We start from the raw sequence: 13,962 nt of genomic DNA on the forward strand, positions 1-13,962 counted from the left end.
ACGATAAAAAAAAAAAAAAAAAAAGCTGATGACCTATCATTATTCCTTCAACTCTGTGTCCACTTCCTGTTTGATTCTGAAAAAAAAAATTATTGGCTGAAATATAAACAGTGCACTTTAACCTTGATAACACCTGAGAGGAATAAAGATATTTCCTATGCCCCCAGAGTTTAGTACGAGATTATGAAAAGGATAAATGTTTGCAAATGCTACTAATATCAAAACATGTTGGGGAATTGCTTGGCTTTCACATTCCACAGCTCTCATCTCTTCACATTTAAGTCACTTGACGCCTAGCTGCAGACTCCATGATCACAGAGGCCCTGAGTCCATCCTGACTATGGATCAAACAATAACAACAGGGACTTTGAGTCTAGTCCTCTGGGCCTCAGTGTTCTGGTATTTATCATAACTGGACCACTGAAGTGTAGAGAAAATGGGGAGGAGTCTAGTAATCTGGAATCAGACCCTTATAAGAATGGGCTGGCTAATGGGAGAGAGATTCAATTGTAGGTAATTAGGTGTTGAAATTTACTAGGAGAAAAGAAGGGAGATCAGACACTCTTTCTTGAACACATTCTGCGAAAGTGACTCAGAGCCAATGCTTTTAAAGACTGTGATTAAAATAATGCCAGAGGAGGCAGTGCAAATTAAGTGATTGAAAAGTCAGTGATTAGACTATGAGATGTGGAAAAAAAATAGTCCAATGTTGACAATGTTTCGTGCATTTGCTCCCATGCCAATCAATGGCATTGGCCCTGCTCTCAGACTTGCTTCCTCTGGCTGCAGAACCTGGCTCTGGCTTTGAGTAAAGTCCAGTCTGAAAAGTAGATACATGATCTAGAGACCTTGGCTGTGGACAATAGGTTGTTGAGGTGCAGTTGTTGAATGGGATAGATAGGTGCAAAGAAGTGGTTAAACATGCAGTAACCAGAGTGTCCTCAGCACCTTGATTTTAACATGTCCCAAATGGAGCTCAATTTTTCCCTCAAACTTGAACCTCCTCCATAGTCATCATATATTTAATTATTATTTAGATAGTTACGTACAGTTAATTGTTAACCAAATCCAAGCAGTCCTATTCTAGGAATGCCCCTTATCATTGCCTTAGTCCAAGGTTTCATTGTCTGTCATCTGGACTATAGGGACAGCCTCCTTTTTAATTTCTGTCCTCATTCCCATCAGTCTTCCAATAAGTGCTTCAGTATGGCCTTCCTTAAAATATATTTGATTATGTCATCCTCTCCCTGGTGATCTCCAGCCTTTCCTCCTTGCCCACAGGACTCTTCAATGTGACAAACAAGAGACTTTGCAAGTTGGCTTCCACCTACCCCTCCAGTCTTATTTCTTTCCACTTTCTGTGTTCACACCCTGTACCACAGCTACACTGACCTTCTGCCCTTTTCCAAACCTACCATGCCTTATTATCGCTCTACTATTGCTCCCTTCTCTCTTCCCACCTCTCCTTATCTAACAAATAGAAGTGGAGTAACATGGTTTTTCTCTTATGCTAAAGGATTAGATGAAAATAGCCACCTTACCATAGTAAGGTAACACATAGAATTACTTCAAGATAGATCCCAGGTCATGTGGAGATAGTGACTTGCCAAATTATACAGAACCATTAGAACAATAGATGAAAGAGTCAAAAGAAGCTTATCTCATTGTTTTTGGCTGTTCTCTATGTGATATTTTTAGTTTGTCAGATTTTAAAAAGATTAACAATCCAGTGTCCAAAGTACTACATATAAATTATATAGCAAACTAATTCTGTCAATTTGCTTATTAAAATAAAAAAGTTTCATGTTGTCTGAGTAGACTAATTGAGTAGCTTCTTATATCCAAAATATTCATCTAAAGAAAGACAACTTACACTCAAAAGTTAATAAGAATAAAATTTAGATGAATAATATGATATTAAAAGCTATAGCCACAATACCATAATACATTTCTTCAATTTTCCATTTCTGATAAAGGATCCTAAACATGGAATTAAAATCCGTGTTCCAGCAGTTTATTTTAAGAAACATATGAAGTAAAAAGGACTGGAATGCTCCAGGAAGTAGTTTTCAAGGCAAAAGTTATGCCCCTGATCTCGGTAGGCTTGTAATATGGTCTCTGCAGAACCTCTTGCTCCTGGTTTTTCAATTACAACTTCAAATCATATTCCTGATTAGTAACAAGCAATCAATCATAATTAATTAGTTAAAATGTTCAACCGTTAAAATCATTACCATTAATTAAAATAATTATCTCTATTTTGGCTGCACTTCATTACCATTTCTGAAAACGCATTGCTTGACTGTACTGCCATTCTTAGTACAGATTCTCCGTGAATGCAATGCATACAATAGATAATCTATGAACTACAGGTTTTAGATTTTTTACTGTTGTTGCATCTGGGGAAATCATTTCACTACAGTGTTATGGGCCTTATGAACAAAGCTCTTTGAAATGAATGCTAGCTATCACTGAATGCTGGCAAGTGAGGATTTTTGAAAGAACTTGTGCCTTTGAAGGAAATGTTTGTTTTATAGGCTAAACAATAATCTAGATACAGGGATAGCCAGAACTAGTGAAGTAGAGTAGATAACAGAATTGGGCTAATCACCTGGAACTCACTACTGAGTTGAGGACTTAGAGAAAATGAAGATAAGTTAAGAGACATGGAAGATATTGAAGGTACAATGAACAGCAATAACTTTTTCTGTTAGAGACTTAGAAGGATAAAATGAAAAGAATAGAAGAGAGAGTATTTGAAGTGGTAATGACTGAGAGTTTTCTAGAATGGAAAAAAGATATTTGTCTCAAGCAGGGTAAATAGAATCAAATTCACATCTAGACACATCATAATAAAACTGTAGAACTATAAGGAAAAAGAGGGAAAAGACTTAAAGATATCAGAGAGAAAAACCAAGTTACTTTCAAACTTGGAAACATATGACAATTAGAATCATAGGAGTTAATTACCAGGGACAATAGATGTTAGAAAATAATGGAATCTTATCTTAAAGCACTGAGGGAAAATAACTTGAACCTAGAATTATATCAAGTAAGAGTGATGAAGACATTTCCAGATATACACAGATATAGCACATTCCTACCTTCAGACCCTCACTGAGAGAAATGCTCACGCACGTGCTTTAGCAACAAGGAAAATGAACCCAAATGCAGGAAGAAATCCTGACCAAGGAAATCAATCAAACCTGCTGTTAAGCCTAAATACATGTTGGCACTAGTAACTAATTTGTAGGGGAAGGTGGTTAAAATGATGGTTAGGATACTAGACACCAATAACATGAAAGGTGTGAGCATGTGATGCTGTTTGGAGAGAAGTTAAAACACGTTTAAGATTCTTGTCTTGTTTGGGAGAAGGGTGGCATTTTTAAATTAATACTTGTTAGAAACACATAGTATTAAGGATGCATGTTAGGTAGGTTAACTTACAAAAGTAGCATAAACTTTGTGAGAATGTTGCTTCTGTGAAAATGGATGGGATGGGGAGACTGGGTTTGAGAAACTGTGCGACGAGGACTTCACTGTTATCAGAAGCAGCTTTACTGTAGACAGCAAGGACATGGCTTTGGGTCGTAGCTTTCTGGGAATGCATACCAGCTCTGCCTCTGGTATAGCCTGAATTGTGTCCCCCTGAAATTGATATGTTGAAGTTCTAACCTTCAGTATTAAGAATGTGACTGTATTTGGAGACAGGGCCTTTAAAAAGGTAATTAAGTTAAAATAAGGTTAGTAAGTTAAGTCTTAATCCAATATGACAGGTGTTCCTATAAGAAGAGAAAATTAGGATGCAGATATGCACAGAGGGAAGACCATGTGAAGACACAGGGAGAAGGCAGGTGTCTACAGGCCAAGGAGAAAAGCCTGAGAAGAAATGCTGTAGACACCTTGATCTCAGATTTCTAGCCTCCAGAACTATGAGAAAATAAATTTCTGTGGTTTAAGGCATACCACCTTTGGTACTTTGTTATGGCAGCCCTAGCAAAATAATACAGCCTCTTAAATCTGTATGACTTGGCACAATCTTAAAATTCATACCTTAGTTTCTTCTCTGTAAGATTGAGATAGAGCACCTGGGTGGCTCAGTTGGTGAAGCACCTGACTTTGCCTCAGGTCATGATCTCCCGGTTCGTGGGTTTGAGCCTCGCGTTGAGCTCTGTGCTGACAGCACGGAGCCTGGAGCCTGCTTCAGATTCTGTCTCCCTCTCTTTCTGCCCCTGTCCTGCTCATGCTCTGTCTCTGTCTGTCTCTCTCTCTCTCAAAAATAAATAAACATTAAATAAAAATTTTTTTAATTGAGATATTAACTAACCTATCTCCTAGGTTTTTTTTTTTTTTTAAGATTTAATCAAATTGATGTATGTAAAGCACTTGGAATACATGGTTAAATACCAATAAATGTTAGTTGTTATTTCTTTTATTAAAAGTCTTAAATGTGACACACTATTAACATCGATTAATATGAGTGGTGGGCATATGGATATTTGTTATACTTTGCATTTTTTGGCAAATTAAAAAATTATCTGAATAAAATTAAATCTATTCTCTATAATCTATATCAGATGGGAACTTGAAAGCAGGTTGAAGAACACTACAGCTGATGTTATGGTAGAGGGCCTATTAACAGCATTATTTATTTGAGAAGTATTTTAAGAGCATCTATTACCTGCCAGCTGCCAAGCTGACCCTTTGAGTATTATGTATTGACCAACTGTCTTTCTTTTCTGAGCGTGAGTTTACTACCAATAAAATACTTTTTAGAATTTGTAATCCATTCTACAGTTCCATGTCTGCCTATGGCTTGGCACATGGGCATTTGCCTTGTGGAGCTTATCATAGGCAGACAAACCCAAATGCTTTATAGCCCTGCTTAGAGGATCTGGTGCATCTGCAGTAATTAAAAGAAGAGCTACTTGAAAAGAATTAAAGATTTTGTTAATTATCCTATTAATTGGAGTTATCAGGTCTCCAGAACACAAAGGCAAATAGAGTAGGCAACAGTGAGACCAGATATGTCTCTGGAAGTTAGTATTCATGATATACAAACCTGGGCCCCTTTGTGGTTGAGTCTCATCCAGATGCACCCAGCTATAAAAGAATAATACGAGAACTCATTAATTGGTAATTCTGTACAACTTCAAAAACACATCTCCACCACAAGTGTGAGTTTTCTGACAACCTCCTAATGCCTCAAAGTTGTGGAGGAAAGCTTTGTCAAACCTGTGACTCACCATGATAGCTCAGAGGAACGCCCAGTAGGGCCTGGGAAAAGCTCATCTCATTGAAAAATGTATCCATCATTAAAACAGTTCACTTGGTTTTGTTGAAGTCACCCTCCAGTTCTTATTCTGTGCAGCTGTGGCCTCACAGTTGATTCCAACAACATTCATTCTTTGTTTGATCCTAGTCTCATGGAGACCCAACAACTATTGTAAGATATCGGCTGCCTGTGACAAGGTGGGGGATATTGGCACCATGCCTTCCAGTCTCCTCCTCACCCTATCGGCTACCCACCAGGACAGAAAATTTAAGCGACTAATGCGAATTGATGCTGTTAAATTATAATCATACGAAGAGATATCAAAGTTTCCGTGTGAGCCATAGTTCATGTGTGTTATTTTTTAGTGGTATATCAACGTTTCTACTCTACTAGAGTGCAGTGTGGAAAGCTATTTAGAAACTTTGACGTTGTGAAGTCTTCCTGTTGGAGATGGAAGACATGGAGTTTAACCCTGACCCTTTACTTCCTAGTTATGTATTCTTGGGGGAGTCCCTTCATCCTTCCAGAGCCTCAGAGTGTTCATTCATACAAGGACAATGATAACACTTATTCTGCAGGTTGGAGAGTGGGTCAAATGAAATTGTCTATATAAAAGTGCATGTTACAGAGCCTGGCATAAAGTAGGTCTTAACAAAAGCACCTTTTTTTTTTTTTTTTCCTGATAGAAAGGTTCTATTATGTCCATTTCTATAAATTCACTTGGCAAACAAAACTTTGAGGACCTACTCTTAGCTAGGTGCTATCATTACAGCTGGGGATGCAGAGATGAAGAAGGTATAGTTTACAGGCTTGTGGGGAAGGTAAAGTCAAATATGCATACCTGATGAGTCCTACCACAGAGTAGACAAGATGCAGTGGAGACAAGATAGTGAGTGATAGTCTTGGCCTGAGGGACTGGTGAGTCTTTTCAGAGGCTAGGGTTAGGTCTTATAGAATAAATTTATCATGTGAACAAGATGAACGTGTGTGTGTGCCTGCATGTATGTGCCTTTGTGCAAGCCTCCGGGGAGAGGGAACCCTTTGGCACTAGCTGCTGAACTTGAGGTCTGTTCCTTGTTGGTCAGGCTTGGGGCTTCTCCCTGCTGACTCAGCCCTACCGCCCCTCTTTCTCTGCTCCTGAGGTTTGCCTGAGACTTGGCTTTGGTCCCTGGCCTGGTCACCTTTCTCCAGTCCTAGAAAGCTCATCAGGCAGTGACTTCTGCTAACAGTGCTGCCTCCAAATGGCACACAGGAGCTGAGGGCAACTATGGGTGCCAAACCGGGTCCTTCCTGATTTTGTGCTTACCCTGTGGGGCAATCTCTTCTCAGAGTCTTAGATGGAAAACAGGGAAATACTGGCTGTGTTTGGTTTTCTCCTTTTATAATAGAGGTGGCATAGGGAGTGAATCTGGGTACCCTGGAATCCCCCGGCCCTTCTCCAGGCTCCTCTCCCCATCTCCCTCTTTCTACTACCCACCTTGGCCAGAAGGGGTGGGATCCCCTTTCACTAATTCTCTTGGGAGGTGACTCCTGAGTCACAGCCTTTTCTTCACCCAACCTCTTGGGGAATGGGCTCTTGGGGAGAAAATGCCTCACTAGTCAAGTCACATCAATGGGGAAGTGTTTTTTAAAAAATATAATAGCCATTATGATTATGTGAGAGAATCCACAAATTCCTGAATGAATGAAGAACACCTGTGGGCTCAGCTCTATCACTTAGCACAGCTGACAAAGAGTGTTAGAGCTAATGTGGCTTTAGGAGTCCCACTCAAATGTCCCCTCCCCTAGGAAGACTTCTTACCTTCCATCACAAGAGCTATTTGGCTGACTTACCCCCAGGAGGCTCTGTGGTTTCAGGCACTCCAGCATAACTATTCTATCAGTATGTGGAGGAAAGAGATAAATTTGCACAGGGGTCCTAAAAAGGAGGAAATCACTAGCATGTCTTACAGTTTGGAAAAGGCAAGAGTTGTGAGGTGTGTTAGGGAGGGATTCTGAAATATTTGTAGGGGTAGTCAATAATTTAAGCTTAGAGGACCCAGGTAAATGTGGGTTTACATAGGCAGACAGTGCCATTAAAAAAATGAGCATACAGAGCCTTTATTATATGTTGTTTTTGCTATTAAAAGTAGTGTGTGTATGTACATGGAGAGATGTCACTAAAGTAATTTCTGTCAACCAAGAACATGGAACTTAATTGACATAGGCTCTCTTTCAATCTCTTTCTATTTCTCTCTCTCTCTCTCTCTTAATGTTTATTTATTTTTGAGACAGAGAGAGACAGAGCATGAATGAGGGAGGGTCAGAGAGAGAGGGAGACACAGAATCTGAAGCAGGCTCCAGGCTCTGAGCCGTCAGCACAGAGCCCGATGCGGGGCTTGAACTCACGGACCCTGAGATCGTGACCTGAGCTGAAGTCGAACGCTTAACCGACTGAGCCACCCAGGCGCCCCTATTTTTCTCTTTTTAAGAAATTACTTGGGGCACCTGAGTGGCTCAGTTGGTTAAGTGTCCAACTCTTGATTTCAGCTCAGGTCATGATCTCGTGGTTCTTGAGTTCGAGCCCTGCATTGGGGTCTGTGTTGACAGCGTAGAGCCTGCTTGGAGCCTTTCTCTCCCTCTCTCTCTGCCTCTCCTGTGCACGCTCTCTCTCTCTCAAAATAAATTAATAACTTCAAAAAAAAATTGCTTATCATGTAAGCATAATGATAGGATTACTTTCCCATTATTATGTTTTGTGTCTGAAGGGGAAAAAGGTTTCAGAGAACTTTGTATTGCCTCTTTTATTTTTTAGTTAAAAATTTTTGGAGAGAAAGCATTTAGCTGGCATTAAATAAAGTGAAAATCAGGCTAGAACAGTTCCAAAACTTTCTTCATAACACAATCTTCTGTTGAAATTTTCTCCCTTTGTCTCTCTTTCTCTTCTCTTCCCTTTTCTTCCTTTCCTGAAACTTTAAAAAAGTATTTAATCTATTTCTGGCCTGATGCAGTCAAAGGGCCCTAAACCTAAGGATGCCTTCCAGTCTTTTGTGAACAGGTAGGCTCTTTGGATTTAGGTTTACATTGTGACAAATTTGAATAGTGATGGTTCATATTTAAATCAACTTGAAGGCCATACTACTTTCTCAAGATCTGTTTGTGTATTTCCAATGAAAATAATGTCATATAAACTTCTGTGACAATCACTAGGTATTTAGCCTAATACTTTTCTACCCACCTGAGTGACTCTGTCCCTTTCCTACAAGTCTTAGTAACTCATGCTTTGCTGAATAATTGTGACTCCTTAATATTGTTTTTATTTTCTACTCCCAAACATTTGCTGGTAGCTTTGTTCTGTTTTTCCTCAAATTGGAGGAATTTTCTTCCTAAGTGATATGAGTCTTCAAAGGAGAGTTACATAGTCAGATTTCTTTTGGGTTCCCAAAGAATTGTCATACTTTCTTAGTCCTCTCTGTTGAGGATTTTAGAGTATTTCTCACTGAATGGCTTACAGGATGTTTTTAATGAAGGTTCCATTATATTTTCTAGGTGACCTTGAACCTGTATGCTGGGATACAGGCAGGATGGACATGGGTCCTCTGATGCTCTCCTAACTGTTGGTAAGTTAGTTTTTGGCCTTTCAGAGATACTTTCTTTGAAAACCTTCATCCATTGTTTTTGATTTAAGAATCTCGATCATGTGACATGAGTCTCAAAAGTCCTGTTACCATTTCTGTGGGGCACGGTACCTCACACAGCTAGGGTTCCTGTCTGCTGACTTGATTTTTCTGGAGTTCCTAACTTGGATTCAGCTGGCCCTGACCAACTAGGGTTTCAGTTATCTGAATTAGGCTTGAAAATATTTCTTGGCTTTAAAAAAGTAGGACCTCCTTTTTAGCTGGAATACACAAGAATTTGGAATGTGTTCTTATGGGTGAACATTTAGCCTTTAGGGAGATTCAAGGATAGGCAAGTAAGTTCCATGAGAGTAGGAACAGTGTCTGTGTTGTTGAGATATGATATCCTAAACACATAGGAGGCATTAATTAAATGTTAGTATGGATGGTATTAAATAGTCTATAGTTCATTCAAAGAAAATATATTGCAATTCTCAATAAGATATGTGTCCCTACTGGTTTCTCTGTCAGTGTCAGAGAAACGGGAGTTGCCAATCGATGTGCCTTCTTAATTTTCTGGTCTTTGTTAAGCCAAATGCAATGTTTATAATGAAGGAATGAATATTAAAATAGTCTTCAGGCACTCATTTGAAGGGAGGAAAGAAAAGTTCCTAAGAGATTGTCATCATTTACAAAACCACGGTGCTAAATGACATGAGGTCCAGAGACAGCGTTTTCATGGGCTGGTAGAAAAGTGCACTGCATGCTGTTGCTAGGCAACAGCCCATGCCAGCTTCTCTTGAATGAAGGCCAAGAGAATCAACAGAAACCAATGGGCTTATAAGAAAGGTTTTCACCTAGAATACTAACTTCTGTGTTCTTTTTTGCCGTTATAGATGGTGTATAAGTCTTAACCAGTATTTGGTGGGGAGGGGCTCTGTATGTGGCCGCTATTTCACAAATTGTTCTCAAAGCCATTGCATGAAGTTTTGCTTATGGCCAAGTATTAATTATACAATTTGTGTATAAAATGTAAATTCAGAAAGAAAGAACACATTTCCCTACATGATGTTCCATTTACACCAATATGTAGCCACCCACCTATTTTTTCCTATTTGAATATTCCATTCCATTCCTTTCTCACTTTGGCTACATGTTTTGTGCAGAGTAGATCTGCTCTAGACAGCATGTTCAAACTACATTTGTAGCTAGGAAACTCTTTCTTTCAGCAGGTGTTCAGGGTGCTGTGGTTTGCTGTGGGTAACTTAACAAATCCATTACTTTTGTTGCCTGGAAGCATTCCAGTGGAAGAAGTTGTGGCTAGTACTATGTTGTAAATTACATCCAAAAGTCAGAATCACAGAATAACAAGTCTCTGACTTTCACTCCTATTTCATCCAAAGTTCAGGAATGAATCAAGGTATTGATCCATTTAAACTGTACACATACCTACTATGTGCCAGACATTGTGCCTTCACATAAGCAGATTGTGTGAATTGTGTGTGTGTAATCAAACTAAACAAGCATACACATTTTATGAATTCTAGTTAAAATATTCCCAAGGTTTGTTTTTCACCTTGCCTTTGTCTCACAGCCAAACTTGCATAATTCCTTCTTTTTATTTTGAAATATATTGAATGGGATTGATATTGGGAGTTTCTTTGCCATTGGTCATGAAATTGTGGGCTTCTAGAGCTGCCTTCAAGGCTGCAGTTGTAGTGGGAGAAAGGAATGCCCAATGAACAAGACTTGGGGCCTCCTCCCCAACTCTAACCAGAATGCCTCTGTTTTGATTCTTTTTACAAACTGGGTTTTTGGTTTTTGTTTTTTGGGTTTTTTTTTTTTTTTTGGCTTGTTTGTTTGTGTTTGTTTTTTTCAAATAAGATTTCACTTAAAAAAGAAAGTCTGTAAACTTTGTTATAAAACTTGATAACTTAGGAGGTCCCTGGGTGGCTCAGTTGGTTAAGTGTCTGACTTCGGCTCAGGTCATGACCTCGCAGTTCGTGAGTTCGAGCCCCATGTCTGTCTCCATGCTGATAGCTAGGAGACTGGAGCCTGCTTTGGATTCTGTGTCTGCCTCTCTCTCTGCCCCTCCCCTGGTCATGCTCTGTCTCTGTTTCTCAGAAATAAACGTTAAAAAAAAACTTAATAATTTAGGGGGTGCCTGGGTGGCTTAGTCAGCTAAGCATCCACCTCTAGATTTCGGCTCAGGTCATGATCTCATAGTTTGTGAGATTAAGCCCTGCATCATGCTCTGCACTGATGGAGCCTGCTTGGGATTCTCTCTCTGACTCTTTTTCTGCCTCTCCCTGCTCACGCACGCTCTCCCTCTCTCAAAATAAATAAGCTTAAAAAAAAAACTTGGTAACTCTGGAAAACTAATCTCGTATTTTTCACGGGGTGGTACATACACCTCATGGACCATTTCCAGTTGTACCTTGGATGTTTATTTTAAAAAGCTGAACCTGAGGTATCCCCTTGCTCCCTAAACATACTGAAACAGATTCCCTGAGTGTTGGGTCTGTGAAAATACGTTTTAAACACGAATTCTTATGTACACTAAGTTTAATAATTTTTATATGAAATTATTTATCTACAAAGGAGTATGTGTAACATATGTGCTTCAAGGACTAATAACCCGTTTACCCACTACCCAACTTAATAGAAAATTACTAGGTTCTTTGAAGCCTATCATTTGCCCCTCCCAAATCGCATACTTCTCTTTCCTCATTCCCAAAGTAGCCATTATACTGAATCCTGTGTGAATCATTCTCTTTCGAGTTTTATTCTGTACGATTGTATATAAACGTAGTGCATTGTTTGATTTTGCCAAGGTTAGGCAAAATGGAACTATGCTCTATGTATTGCTTTGTAACCTGCCCCTTTTTGGGTAAGTTTATAAGATTCATCCATGTTGCTATGTATACCTGTGGCTTATTCATGTATGTATATTGTAATCCAGGTATGAATATTCCAAAATGATCCAGTTTCCTGTTTGTGGACTTCAGTAGTTTCAGGTTTTCCTCTCACAAACAATACTTCCACGAACATTTCTGTAACATAGCTCATAGTTGTGAAAAAGTTATGTGTATGTATTTAGGCTATACACTAGGGTATATACCTATGTGTAGAATTACTGGGTTGTATGTGCAAGTTCAGATTTACTAGGTGATATCAATTTTTCCCCAATATGGTTGTATCAGGTATCAAAATATAAGAAATTCTGATTTCATTGATTTTAACTAGATTATTACACACATTACCAAGAAAACATGGGAGGTTGGGAGTGGTACAATTCTGTTTGCATTAATCTGGTTCAAGCCTTCTCAGAGAATCCTGTTCTTGCTTTGCCTGTACATGGTTAAAAGAAGGGCTTGAACTTGGTGTTAAAGATCTGTATGTGGAAGCCTCAACTTGAGAACTGTAACATCTCACCTTCCACTTTATTAGTATTGCCTTCAGCTTCTCTGATCATTGGTGAAGATTAATTTCTCCTGAAAACTAAGTAGTAAATATTGCTCATGGTTTTGTGTTGGGAGCTGAGTTTGTCAGGTGCTCATGGTGCCCGTCTGCATGCGCTAAACTAAATAATATATGCTTTGATAATTGAGAATTATTAGTGCTTTTAGTAAGGACGGTGTGGTGGATGTGCCATAAGGGTCTTTCTTTTCTCCTTTCTTTTGCCCAATTTCAGACTAAGATGCTCAGAAATATTACTGCTCTCTATCCTTTACAATATCTCCTATGTTGTAAAGGGAAGGACAGTGGACAAATCCTGCCTTTCTTCACAGGGTGCCTAGATCTGCGACTAGGACAAGGGTTCTCTCAGTTAAGCTCCTTGGGAAGTCTGAACCAGGACTGCTCACTCGAGGGGTCCAGTGAAATGTTTACAGTGCTGGAGAACAAGGCCAGAGGTGTTCTGAATTGTCATCAGGACAAGGGGGTTAGGCACACAAAAGGAGAAGGATGCAATTTCAGGGGAATACACAAAAGTTTTAAATTGTTTTGGTGGCGCTTTATTTTTTAAGAATCACTTAGGATTCTTCTGTAATGCATAATATATATATATTTTAAAAGTATGCTATGCTGGAATTGAGTTTATGAGGAAATAAATAGGAGGAAGTAGATTACCATTAATCTGTGTGCATTTTTTTTCAGCTTATTTGAGTGAATTTGCCTAGTTGAGGTGCATGGTACTTGGATGGATAGGGAGTTTCCAGGTGTAGGAGACACAATGGACGGATAGGATCTTATGTTGTTATGCATATCAAGTCTAGCAATATACACCAAACAACATACTAAATGGAAAAACCCTATTTATACCAAGCAGGGAAAAGATACAATTTATGAAGCTCTAAATGAGTCATCAAGGTTTCTCTTTATGGAGGAAGATAATATTAACAGCTGTTCTATTGGATTCCATTTGCTTAGTTCAATAGGATTATTCTAATGGTTTATTTATTTAATGTTTTACATCATGTAAATATTTTGGTCTGATTGTAATATACATTTGTTTTTCACATTTCAGGTTTATACTTTTGCAGTGAGGTATTTTTGCATGTGCTTTTTCGATCCAAGGAAATTATTGAAGCAGAGTAAAGCTGTATTAAAGAACAAAGGGTTGATAGAATGATTATCAATGAGGATAAAAGTTTTATTGAATTTTTGTTGTGTTATTAGTGACAAATTCCCCATTGCTTCTTTAATTTTCATGATCACATGATTTTCTCTTCCTTGCTGTCTTCTCATTTTGCTCACTGCTCCTTCTCGGTTTCTTTAACTGGGTCCTCTCATTAGGACACTAGACGGACTAGATTTTGCTCTAACAAATTTTACTGTAACAAAAATTACAATGGCTTAACAAGACAAACATTTATTTCTGGTTCATGCTACATGTCCTATATGGGTTGTCAGGAGTCTCTGCATAGTCACTTGGGGCCCCAGGTGTAGAGACTCTCCCCCCATCTTGTAGATGCACCATTGGACAACATGGTTACCTTAGTTGCCACAGCAGGAAAAGGAATCTGGAATATCATTTGTGTGTTTTTCTTCTTGAAGTGACACATGCTGTTTATATTCTCCATTGGCCAG

General features: G+C 38.9%; 1 long non-coding RNA gene across 1 annotated transcript in view; it reads right to left on the reverse strand.

Moving 5' to 3' along the window:
• Positions 1-13,962, reverse strand: part of LOC121038189 (uncharacterized) — a 37,632-nt gene that overhangs the window by 17,936 nt on the left and 5,734 nt on the right. The window contains exon 2 of the long non-coding RNA XR_005794212.1: positions 5,063-5,103. This is a non-coding gene — a long non-coding RNA (uncharacterized LOC121038189). The remainder of the gene's footprint in view (positions 1-5,062; positions 5,104-13,962) is intronic.

The sequence above is a fragment of the Herpailurus yagouaroundi genome, unplaced genomic scaffold (genome assembly GCF_014898765.1).
Source record: "Herpailurus yagouaroundi ecotype Mexico unplaced genomic scaffold, PumYag 165, whole genome shotgun sequence".
Taxonomy (NCBI): Eukaryota; Metazoa; Chordata; class Mammalia; order Carnivora; family Felidae; genus Herpailurus; species Herpailurus yagouaroundi.